Below are 13392 nucleotides of genomic sequence, written 5' to 3' on the forward strand. Positions count from 1 at the left end.
GCCTGTTTACTCCATACTGAGTTACTGATTGGGAGGTGGAAGCAGGAGAACTCAGTTCCCACTCCACTGCAATCTCATTCCTCATCACGCTTATTATCACTGTGAATTATTTGTATTGGTTTTTTTTCCTTCTGTTTTGTTCCAACAATATCTGGCAGCCCCAGAAAGTTTCAAGAAGGTTGTGACACTTCCTTGGGGAATTCAAGACTGTCTCTCTAGTGCATCAGTGAGCAAGGGACTTGCAGGGGCTAAATTATGTGTCAGCTCTCTGACTCGCCAGTTTGTTAACCCTCCTGCATCCCCCCAGCTAATCTCCTCCAAAGCTCAGCCAGCCTTTCCTTTGCCTCGCAGGTCACCTCATTTGCACTCCAAGCCTGAAAGTTCCTTGAAACATGTTCCCCGGCAGTATGCAGCCCCTATTCCTGGGCTCTCACAGAAATGACTGAGTCCACTGTCTCCAGAGAGATAGTATACACACCAGGCTGCTAGATCAGGTGAGGATTTGCTATTCTTCAACAAAAGTGTCAAAAACAGACTTCAACAAGAAACTTGCAGAACTGGAAATAATTTGCAAATTTGACAACATCAAATTAGGCCTGAATAAAACCTGGGAGTGGCTGGGTCATTACAAAAATAATTTTCCCTCTATTGATATTCACACCTTCTTGTCAACTTCTGGGAATGGGCCACATCCACCCTAACTGAATTGGCCTTGTTAGCACTGGCTCCCCTACTCGGTAAGGCAACTCCCATCTTTTCATGTGCTGTATATTTATATCTGCTTACTGTATTTTCCACTCCATGCATCTGATGAAGTGGGTTATAGCCCACAAAAGCTTATGCCCAAATAAATTTGTTAGTCTCTAAGGTGCCTCAAGGACTCCTTGTTGTTTTTACTGATACAGGCTAACACAGCTACCACTCTGAAACCTCTGGGACAGTGAACTGAATACCAAAATGGCACCTGGGGGTGGGAAGGTAGGGCGGCATTTTTTGTAAAAGAGAAATAAACAGGAAAAAAAAAGTCATATACCACACAATATATTTACACCACATCACCATGTTTACTGTGAGTTCTTGCTTTTAAGTCTACTGGAAAATCTAGATTCTGAAGAGCAGGGATTCAGGGAACATTATAGCTCAGGGCACTGTGAATGAGACATGGACAGAGCTGGACCTGCTATCAGTTTGCTGGAAAAAAAATATTCTGCTTCATCCCAACCAAAAACTGCCCAAAATATCGGTGAATCAAACGAGTCGACAAAGCAAAAAATATTCATTTTGGGTTGAATGAATCATTTCAATACTACTACTTTCAGCACCGATGCATGGGAGGGGCAAACTGAGTCATGCACCCTTTTTTCACAGAGGCCTATGCAGGCCCACTCACTTTAATGTCAGTGTCCCTCCCCCCATTTTCAAGAGTCGCTCCTGATCACTTTACCATCTCCTCCTCTGACATGGTGCCCAATTCCTGACCAAAAGAAAAGTGGCTAAAACTATTCGTGGAAAGTTTCATCCTCTTCTAGCTACATTTTGTGTCTTGGTCATTGAGTCAAGTGATGATGATGACCAGGGGAGTGCGCAAAGGGGAATGAACCCTCAGAATCTCTGCCACTGCCCGCAGCTTCTGAACCAGCCCCTGCCCCAACCTTGCCTCCCCCAAGCGCCTCCTCCCCCCTTTCTGCCAGGGTGGAAGTTGGACTGACCATGGCTGGAGATGTGCCTGGGAATCCACTCTAGCTAGCACTCCCGCTGAGCACCACTAGATGGCACCTAGAACAGGGAAGATGGGCTAACAGCAGAGTTCTGCTGGAGGGGGGGGCCCAGGAAGCCTGTGGAGCCCTGTCTCTTTCTCACCCACAGCCTCCAGTAAGGGTTCAGAGCCTGGAACAATGGGGGATGGAGGCAGTGGGGTGCTGGGGGGATGGGCGGGGATCCCACGGAGGCAGCGGGAGCTAACAGGGGGGCAGCAGGGCCTGGGGGCATCGGGTGGGAAGGGGTCAAAGTTTAAAATGCTCCCCCCCAATAGTCACATTTAAATCCCCGCACATGTCCCTGATTATGAGTAGAACGGGTTATGGAGCCTTTCAACTTCAAGGCCCTTTGTGCATCTTGGGGTTAAAGGGCTAAGGGAATGGACCATCCGAACACTCAGCATTCTTGATCTTAGCCTCAGTAGGCAATGCTAAAGGACTCATAAAGTGTTCTGGTGTCTGCTGACACGTGCAGTAAAACTAGGTAGGTAGGTAGGTAGATAGATACTTCACTGCAGGGTTCATTGAGTGGATGTTTTCAGAAAACATCATACAATGTAATCCTATAACATCACATGCCACACATATTTTATCAGGACAATACTGATCAGCAAATTATGAGTTTTCCAACAGCACATTATAAGGCATACATTAAAAAGCCAACAAAACAAAAAATCCTCAAACAATTCCATCCCCACCACAAGCTACACTCTCCCAAATACTAGACAAAAAAAATCAGCTATTCAAACATATGAAACATAGAATGTGAGAGAACTACTGTCTGTGAAACACACCAAACAGATGTAGCCACACCCATACCCTTATGTACTCAGCAGCACAATCAGAATGATTTCCATGGGAACAACCCCTGGATTGTAAAGTAACACCATTTAAAGTCTAAGGGAATGTGAAAGTATTCTATTGCCATGAAACTCTTCACTCCCATCCCTCCCACCTCCAAAGAAACACACAGCAATGGCTCATAGTGTGTTTAACCTGCTCCCAATTGGTACATAACTTGGGGACCCAGCTGTGGAGGGGACCCAGCTGTGGAGGGGACCAAGCAGGAGTTAACATGGATTAGAATTTTGTTAACATCTGGTGTGGTCTCAGTGAAGTGTGGAGCTACCTCCACATCCCAGACAGTTCATGAAAAAGGCCTTCCAAGGGAACCTAGGACAGGGGCCAAATTCTGCAAACCGAGTGCTGCTCCTTCAATGACTCTTGCTAGATTTGACATCCCTCTGCTCTCATTCATTAAGAGATGAATACAGTCCTACATTTTGGGGAGATGTTTAAACAAGTGAAAACTCCCCCTCAGTGGATCTGTTAAGGAATGAAACAGGTTTGATTGAAGCCCCACCCTCCTGCGTGACATCACTAGAGAGCAGGGGGATAATGCACATTCTCGCTTCCCTAGCTTGACTGGTTTCTGGGTATGAAAATGGGGTTGCTGTTAGGGCAGTCTCTAAGGGACTCATTTAATGCCTTTAGGGGTCTGTAACTGTGTGGCATCCACCTCTCACAAGCACCCCTTCTGGTTGGGTGTGTCCTGTCATAGTATAATTCCCAAATCTGAACCTTAGCATCCAAAATATGGGTACTAGCATGAATTTTCCTACGCTTAATTACCAGCTTAGATGTGATAGGCTGCCACCAATCAGGACTTAGGTAGAGCGTCTGATAGTCTCTGGTCTCCCCAAACCCTTCCCTGGGGACCCCCAAGACCCAGATTCCTTGAGTTTCACAACAAAGGGGAATAAACCATTTTCCTTCTCCCTCCTTTCTTTCTCCCAGCTCTTTCCCACCCTGGGTACACTAGGAGACCACCGTGATTCAATTCCTTGAATCACCCCTTCCCCCTCCCTCTTCCCCGGAGAGAGATATAGAGATAAACGCCGAGAGCAGGTTTTTCTTCCCTCCTCCCTTTCCTTTCTCCCACCAATTCCCTGGTGAGTGCAGACTCCCTTCCCTGGAGTCTTACAAAAGATAACCAAAAAATCAATTAGATTCTAAAAAAAAGAGGAAAACTTTAATAAAGAAGGAAAAACATAAAATTTGTCTCTGTAATCAAGATGGTAAATATACAGGGTTTTTATAGCTTATAGACAATAGAAAGAAGCTTTCTCCAGCAGAAATACAATTTAGAATACTTTCACCCAAATACACCGTAAAACTACCAGCCAGATACACAGTTGCAAATACAGAAAAACAATTAAAAAGACTAAACTGTCTTTCTACTTTTGTACTTACAAAATTGGAAGAGAAGATTAGAGAGCCTGTAGGTATGTGTGGTCACTCTCAGAGCCTAGAGAGAACAAAGCAAAACCCAAAACCCACAAACAAAGGCTTCCCTCCACCTAGATTTGAAAGTATCTTGTTTTCTGATTGGTCCTCTGGTCAGGTGTTTGGGTCCCTGTTTGTTAACCCTTTACAGGTAAAAGAGACATTAACCCTGAACTATCTGTTTATGACATGTCCACAGTCATTAAATAGTCCCAGCCCTGGTATCTGGCCATAACCCCAGTGCTTCCTCTCTGGAGACAACAATTTTGCTCTTTCTGGGTCCTTCTGGGCCTACCTCTCCAGATGGTCCTCTAAGCAGTTTGATCCCTTTTACTGTGGTTCAGTTGAAGGCCACTTCCTCAGTGGCCCAACCATGACTCCAGGTCCCAGCCCAGGGACCTAAGACCAGCAGCCGCACATCACTGTATCCCCTTAACTAAACTGCTTTCAGCTCCCTTGGGCTACTGCCACATAGCCCCAGCCCTGACTCATGCTTCACCTTTACCTCAGGGCAAATGTACGTTTAGACCTATCAGCCAGCCAGGAGCCCTTTCTTACTCCCTCAGACCACGTCTACACTACCCGCCAGATCAGTGGGTAGTAATCGATTTATCGGGGATTGATTTATCACATCTTATCTAGACACGATAAATCGATCCGTGAATCGATGCTCATACTCCGCCTTGGCAGGAGGAGTAAGTGGAGTCGGTGGGGAAGCCATGGTGGTCGACTTACCACTGTGAGGATGGCCAGGTAAGTCAAACTAAGATACTTCGACTTATCTTATATATCTTACATCGACCCCCACCCCTGCAGTGTAAACAAGTCCACAGTCCCTGCCACTTATGAGCTGTCCATGGTGCTGCAGTTCCCTTTAATGAGCCAGGAGTTCAATCGCACTACAGTGATTGATACCAGCAAGGGATCTGGGCCACTGACTTCTATGAAGCTGTGTCAATTTACACCACCTGGGGATTGGCTCATTGACTTCATTGAAATGACACAGATTTTCTATAGAGTCATGATTTCTAGTCTGACCATTGGCTAACACAGGAACCTCACCCACTAATGAAAACTAGAACATCTCTTTTAGAGAGCAATCCAGTCTTGATTTAAAGATGTCAAGTGATTGTGTTTTGGTACATTAACCCATTCATGATTCAAAACATACTCGATCCACGTGAGTTGAAGATCTGGCTCATTGGCTTCACTACTGTGTGCAGTTCTGGTGTCCCATGTTCAAGAAGGATGAATTCAAACTGGAACAGGTTCAGAGACGGGCTACGAGGATGATCCAAGGAATGGAAAAACTGCCTTATGAAAGGAGACTCAAAGAGCTTGGCTTGTTTAGCCTGGCCAAAAGAAGGCTGAGGGGGGATATGCTCGCCCTATATAAATATATCAAGGGGGTTAACGTTAGGGAGGGAGAGGAATTATTTAAGTTTAGTACTAATGTAGCCACGAGGACGAATGGGTATAAACTAGATATTAGGAAGTTTAGACTTGAAATTAGACGAAGGTTTCTGACCATTAGGGGAGTGAAGTTCTGGAATAGCCTTCCGAGGGAAGTAGTAGGGGCAAAAGACTTTCCTGGCTTTAAGACAAAGCTTGATAAGTATATGGAGGGGATGTTATGATAGGATCGTTAATTTGGGCAATTGATCTTGAATTACCACCAGACAGGTCTGCTCAATGGTCTGCGGGGAGATGTTGCATGCGATGGGTACTGAGTTGCTGCGGAGAACTCCTTCTTGGGTGCTGGCTGGTGACTCTTGCCCACATGCTCAGAGTTTAGCTGATCGCCATATTTGGGGTCGGGAAGGAATTTTCCTCCAGGGCGGATTGGCAGGTGCCCTGGAGGTTTTTCGCCTTCCCCTGCAGCGTGGGGCACGGGTCGCTTGCTGGTGGTGTCTCTGCAGCTTGAGGTCTTCAAACCATTTTTGAGGATTTCAATAACTCGGTCCTGGGATAGGGGTTGTATAAAATTGGATGGGTGGGGTTCTGTGGCCTGCCTTGTGCAGGAGGTCAGACTAGATGATCAGATTGGTCCCTTCTGACCTATGAGTCTATGAGTCTATGAGTCTATGAGCTAGGCTGATTTATACCATCTTGATCTGGCCCAATGACTCCCAGGGAAAGGCATCCATTTACACCAGCAGGGGGTGCGGTCTAATGGGTAGTGTCCATATTATGGTTACTTCTTTAAGCAAGTCTAGCAATATCCACCAGATGTAGGCACAGTGCAGAGAAGCCCTGAACATCATTAGTGGGTACACATTGAGGAATGTAGGTCTAATGATGCCCCGTCCGCCTGTGCGATATCACTAGAAGGCAGGGGAGTATGCACATTCTCTCTTTTCTAGCTTCACCAGGTTGCTGGGTAGGGACAAGAGGCTGCCACTAGGAACATCTCCTTGGAGGAGATTGTGCAGGAAGGGCTCATCCGTATTTCAGAAGCAACCAAGTCCTGAGACCTGTAGGAAGAGAATGGATATTTGCAATGCACAGGAGCTGTTAGGGTTCCCACTGGGTCATTTCACAAGATGAAATCCCTGGCCATGCATTGAAGAGATCCCAGCATGGAAGGGCACAGAAATTAAATTGTCCTCTCTTTCACGGGGACTTTACTATTTTTCATTCTTGAATCAAGCTTTTCCCGTGAAAGAAAAGGCATTTGCATAGAAAGTTGAAGGCTACTCCTTGGGTGTGAAACCAGAAAAATCAAGATCTTCATCTTCATCTCATCTGTCAAAACCTGCACCACCACTATCCAATATTCCATCTTTATAATACTGATTCCATTCAGAAGGGTAATATCCACAACTCCCACTAAGGAGTGTGTCTGGATGGGTCCACGAGAGAGTAAACCTCCATGCACCTGGACCGTGGAGAGAATGCACGCGTCAGATGAGGTGGTGGCCTTGGGAGGAATAAGGAGTAGGTGGCGGAGCATTTGTTTGGGGAGAGGTATTGAAAACCATTAAGGCCAGATCTTTGCTCTCTGGTATAGTTTTGGCTTTTCAGAGTACTCCCATTGACTCATAAGTAGCAAGAAGCATGAGGTTTAGTTGGGGTGCTAGGTGTTTTGTAGGATAAAGATCTTATTTGCAAGCTCTTTGAAGTAGGGATCTCTCTGCAAATCCCAAAGCTATGTGTTATTGTCCTGAAGGGTGTGTAAAAACGTAATGAGTCAACCTACTCCGAGTTTTTAACTTGGTGACATACACAATGTGAAACCAGAAGAACTTTGCCAGTTTCTACAGGGCTTTGTTGCGCTTGCACTGCATGGGTCAATAACACTCATTTAAAATACCCATCATCAACCACTTGATGGTTTACTTCCCTTCATATTTTCAGTGTTGTCACTTATTTGTTTGTGGCTTTATTTTGCTGTCTGTGTTGCTTTTTTACTTATTTTTCCTGTTCTCTGTGTGTGAAGTATTAATCAAATTAAGTGTTGACATTCCAGAGAAATCGTATCATGCCAAGTGAATGCCTTTTACTCTCCTTTCCAGCATGAGAAAATATTGTATTAATATTTGCAGTTAAAGAATTTCTTTTTGACTCATACGTTTATTTAGCATCTTAAAGCTGAGCTGTGTGTGCAGATAATATGCATGCACGGTGGATAGTTTTGTAAACTGCAGAAGTCCACACCATGCTAGCATTTTGGCAGATGCTTCATTTTTTGAGAGCAGCTTTCCCTGAAGATTTAAGTGGTCTGTGGTAGGAGTAGGTTATTTAATTAGGCCTCTGATGCATATTTTTATGCTTTCTCTTAATGACCACGGTGACTTTGTTTTATTTATATAGCTGTTTTCAGTACGTCACATTTTGCTGTGTTTACTAGCTTGAGTAGTTAGAAAGGATGGTAAAATACATGTACTCCAAGGCACTGTTATTTTTTTTATTATTTGATTTCATATTAAATAAGAATCTAAAGCAGTGCACCCTGTTAATTATCCCTTGTTTTAATATTCTTTCTTCTTCTTCCTCCATACCTATGAACTTTTAAAAATGTATATTATATCTAGAATTAGTATGCACAATAAATGACCTTGATATTGGTGCTGAACATAACATTCAATCTGAACATGGATAAAAAAAAATTAGAGGGAACATTGGTCATTTCCAACTTTACAGAGAAGCACCAAATTAGCAATGGAGGGCAGCTGGCTGTGGTCTCCTCCTGAGCGACGCTGGTCATCATGTGGTCTCCATCAAGCACAATGCATGAACCTATCCTTCCTACTTTGGGGAGTAACCTAGCAAGGGAAGGACATAGAATACCATGGTGACTGGTGTGTGATAATCTGGAGAACTCATACATGTGTTACAGGTTTTACATATTACCTATTAAGGTCGGGACAATGAGTTGTTTCTGAAACAATTAGTGTGTTTCAGGTGTATCTAACTTTCTGTTCCTTTGATTCCAGACTTGTTGCTAAGGCTGGTTAAAATTTTTTCTTAAAGTTTTTTATTTGGAAATTGCATTTTCAATTGAACTATTTTTTCCCATGAAATTATCTTTTTTCTGGAAAATATAAGATTTCCATCAAAAAGACCAAACTCCCCTCCTCCCCAGACCATGGCTGCAGGATTCTGGTGATTTTCCAGAGCAGTTCAGTAAGATGAGAGACCATCATGTCTCATGGGGAATGTAGTCCAGCCGGGGAGCCTGGTCCATGGAAGAGATTGGTGGTGTATGGTATCTTATGCACCCTCATGGTATTTCCAAGCAGAAATGCTTTCAGTCTCCACAAACAAATCACATTTGTGGATCATCTCTACGCAGTACCTGGCTTGCACTGAAAACAGCATGATGAAATCTACCCCTAACATCATACTCTGTAACTCTGGTAGAAGTTGCATCATTTAATAACACAGTAGAAAAGAGTGGAACTAATTAATCCCCAGGGCATGAGTTACATCAAGGGTGGCTTTGGTTCACTGAACCCATTAATTAGGTGTTGTATCTCTCTGAGCTCAGGTATTCCCAGTTGCTTCAGGAATCATGTCCCATAGATAAAAAATCTCACTATAAAACTTCCTGAATGCTCCAAACTGGCAGATTCTGACCATGGGGAAACGCCAACACATCTGTCTCTCTCTTCTAAGCAGGTAAGTATGATTGTCCGGTATCAGAGTCACACACACATACAGACACCATGGGGATTGGCAGGTACTGAATTCACAACCTCTAGCAGTGAAAGCCTCAGTCCCAACTTCTACCCCTTCAGCTAAAGAAGCGACCTCCATGGTTGGAGAAAATAGGCAATTACATAGTCACTGAAGCCAGTACTTTCCACTATGTCTCTGGGTTTCCATACAGGCTAAAGTAAAGGCTCAAAAGCTTTATTAGCACACTAAGCAACTTTACCCCAACCCGACATGTCAAGCCACAGAGCTCCCCTTGCGCAAAGAGGATAGAAAGATTGACACTCCTTTCCTCTCACCCCTTATTTAGCTAACAAATAATCTCTCCAGACTGAGATTGTTTTCACCCTGATTGTCTTACAGCAGAATCACAATCACTGTTTGCTGCTCAGATTAGTGAACAGGAGTGTCCCTGTGCGGAGCATGATTAACCTGCATGTCATTGTATTTATGCAGCGTGTTTTTTATCAAACAACTGAAATGACCAGCTGTGAACATCTGCCTCTGTGGATGAAGCCCTTTCCTGAGCAGGTACTGAAGTCTATTGAGAAACTGATCTCCGTTTATTTTCACTTACTTCATTACAGAGAAGGGACAGGTTTTCTGCACCATCCACCTGCCCACATCTCTGTAGTTGCCTGATCTGTGTTCAGAGGCGATGGAAAAGGGAAATCACTCGGAGGCGACTGAGTTTATGCTCTCAGGACTGACAGATCGTCCGGAGCTGCAGGTCCCCCTCTTTGGGGTGTTCCTACTGATTTATGGTATCACCCTTGTAGGAAATGGGGGAATGATATTGTTAATCATGATTGATCTCCTACTTCACATCCCCATGTACATCTTCCTCAGTAATTTGTCTTTCTGTGACCTCTGCTATTCCACGATAATTTCCCCTAAGATGCTGCTGAATTTCTTAGCTGAGAGGAAAAGCATTTCTTACACTGCCTGCCCTGTGCAACTGTATCTCTTTTACGCCTTTTCAGATTTTGAATGATTCTTGCTGGCTGTGATGGCATATGACCGTTATGTGGCCATCTGTAACCCGCTGCTCTATATGGTCACCATGTTCAGGCAGCTTTGTAAACAGCTGGTGGTCGGGGTTATGCTGTGGGGTTGGTGGATTCAGTGATACAAACATGTTTTACATTTAGGCTGTCATTCTGCCTCTCTAACATCATCAATCATTTCTTCTGTGACATCCCCCCGTTGTTGGCGCTCTCCTGCTCTGACACCCGCATCAATGAGATTGTGATCTTTGCTTTCACATGCTGCATTACAGTGAACAGCTTTGTCACTGTCCTCCTCTTCTATGTCTATATCAACTCCACCATCCTGTAGATCCGCTCTGCCGAGGGGCGGCACAAAGCCTTCTCCACCTGCTCTTTCCACTTGATCACAATGGTCCTGCTTTTTGGCACCTTCCTCTTCATGTATTTACATCCCACCTCCAGCTTTCCATGGACACAGACAAAGTAGCCTCAGTGTTTTATATGGTGGTGATCCCCATGCTGAACCCCCTCATCTACAGCCTGAGGAACACAGAGGTGAAGGACGCCCTGAGGAGAGCAATGAATAAACTCCTAACCAATTTATGAATCTGTTTAACTCCGTACTGGCTTAGCGATGGGGAGTGGAAACAGGTGAATTCAATTTCCAGCCCATTGCAATGTAATTCTGCAGAGCCCGTGGTAGTATTGTTATTATTATTAATTTGTTTGTATTCCAACAAAGTCTGCAGGCCCCAACTGAGATCAGTGGACGAAAGACTGGAAGCATCACAAGACAGAGAGAGAGAATGATTCTATAGGCTCTTGGCCTAGATGGTGAGATGCTCAAGTTCATGTCTCTGTTCCAATGGTTATTTAATTAGTTAGCCACAATAGAACAAAGATTGAGAGCAACCCAGACTGGAAGAACACATGACTCAGGGGCTGGGATGCTTTCTGGAAATGCAGGAAACCCAAATGCATAGTGTGACAGGTTTGGTCACCTGATATGCTGAAATTTCCTCTGATCCTGTTTCCTTGCCAGCCTGGGTCTCCAGAACCCTGCCTTGTTGATCCAGGCACACTAGTCTGCTGAAACACAGACCAAGGGTCTGGGCCATACCCTTGAAACTGCAGATCTAGACTGAAACCAGCTCAGCAAGATACATGTCTCCAGGATGCAGATACCCAACTCTCAATGGGATCTAAACCACAGATAAATCTGTTTTACTCTGTATAAAGCTTATACAGGGTAAAATGATAAATGTTGACCCTTTATATCACTGCAAGAGAGCTATGCACGTCTGTTTGGCCCCTGGGTAACAATTACTTACACTGAGTTTATAAATAAACAAAAGGAATTTTATTAAGTATAAAAAGTAGGATTTAAGTGGTTTTAAGTAGTAACATAACAAATTAAGTCACAAAACAAAATAAAACTAAACATGCAAGGCTAAGTGTAATACACTCAGAAATTAGTTACAAATGTTAACTTTTCACCCCAGTTGTTATTTCAGGTGAAACCCTTCTCAGGTCAGATGCCTTTTCTGATCTTGGTCCAGCCTGTTCTCCCCCACCCCTGTGGTTACAGTCCTTTTGTTTCCTGGTATGTCTGTGAGGTGGGAAGCCTGTCTCTTAAACCAGCTTGAGACACTCATTGTTTCATAGAATATCAAGGCTGGAAGGGACTTCAGGAGGTCATCTAGTCAAGCCCCTGCTCAAAGCATGACCAATCCCCAGACAGATATTTGCCCCAGATCCCTAAATAGTTCTTTTAACAATTGAACTCACAACCCTGGGTTTAGCAGGCCAATGCCCAAACCACTGAGCTATCCCTCCCCCCAATTTATATAGAACTTCCCAAAGGCAGAAATTGATAGGCAGAATATATTGATAAGCCCAGGCACTGGCACCGCCAACAGAGGTGAAAAGAGAAAAGGGTTTTTGTCAGTCCCGAATCAAGCACGGGCAACATAGAATTTTAGAGTGATTAGAAATACCAACCAGCTGATTTGGAAGACAAATTTGCAAAATATTTGTTGATTTATAAACCTTCATCCCCAATAAAAAAGGATTTGGCTGCACTCTGGCTATTGTGGGAAACCTGTAATGAGGCATTCCTCTGGCTGACAAACTGCCAAGCAGAAAATACTACACTGTGTGAAAAGCTTGGAGAGAGTGAGCAAGACACAGATTAATGGAAATTATTGACTACAGGGGTCCACAGCCAATTGGACATGCTTAAGGACACCCTATAGTACCTAAAAGCAAAGGAAAAGAGATTACTGGAACAGGTAGAGGAAAAAGATAAAATATCAAGAGAAAACCAAGTCCTACAGGGCATGGTGAAGAAATTAAAGCTAAAATAGGGCAAAGCTCCTGCAAGCATAACCGATGTGAATCAATTATCAAGCAGCTTAAGCAGAAGCTAGGCTTTGCAACCTGCCAGGTTGCAGCAGTCACAGCAGGAGAACTGGATCAAACCTTCCCCAGAGGAAATCCGTACTGGGAGGAGGAAATATGGGACCCCAGGGAAACTTGGGAGGGGAATATATGGGATAATGTGGGAATGTAGGCATGAAGAGCTCACTCCCATAGCCCCGGTAGCAGCGATCCAATGCACCACCGAAATGACTCCCGTAGATGGTGGGGGTAGCATGACCGTTACCACAGTTCCAGTATCGGCCTCCAATTTAATGCGATGGCTGAACATTTGGGGACCCAGAAGCGAGATGCCATTTCTAGTTGGTGTACCAACACATTTTTACTTGCAGCAAGGGACGGGCTAACTGCCTTGGAAGTCCATTGACTCATGGGGGTATGTGCAGCCTTGGAAATTAGAGCCACTCTGGATAGATTGGTTGTTACTGAGGACTTTGGTATCCTGGGTCTAATGGCAAAGTTTGGGGAACAAATAAGCAGGTGTAACTTTATAGCACAAGTTGTAGCCTCCGTCCAGGAGCCTGATGAAGACCCCGAGAATTATTTAACTAGATGGGCTCTGATGCAAGTAATGGCTGGTCTGGTAACAGTTGACAGTGCCACTCCCATAGATGAGCTACCATTTAGCATTCAGTCCTTAAGGGACTGCACTGCCTCTTTGGCCTCCTATTACTCTGGAAAACTTGCAGTTTGGCAGAATAACTAGCCAGCTAACCTAGGGGAGCTAAGGGGACTGGTCCAACAAATAACCACTCACTCTGGAC

At 44.4% G+C, this 13392-nt stretch overlaps 1 pseudogene; it reads left to right on the top strand.

The window, feature by feature from the left end:
- The first annotated feature begins 9852 nt into the window (after positions 1–9852).
- On the top strand, positions 9853–10795 carry LOC127051096 (olfactory receptor 8U3-like; annotated as a pseudogene).
- The last annotated feature ends 2597 nt before the right edge of the window (positions 10796–13392 follow it).

The sequence above is a fragment of the Gopherus flavomarginatus genome, chromosome 5 (genome assembly GCF_025201925.1).
Source record: "Gopherus flavomarginatus isolate rGopFla2 chromosome 5, rGopFla2.mat.asm, whole genome shotgun sequence".
NCBI lineage: Eukaryota > Metazoa > Chordata > Testudines > Testudinidae > Gopherus > Gopherus flavomarginatus.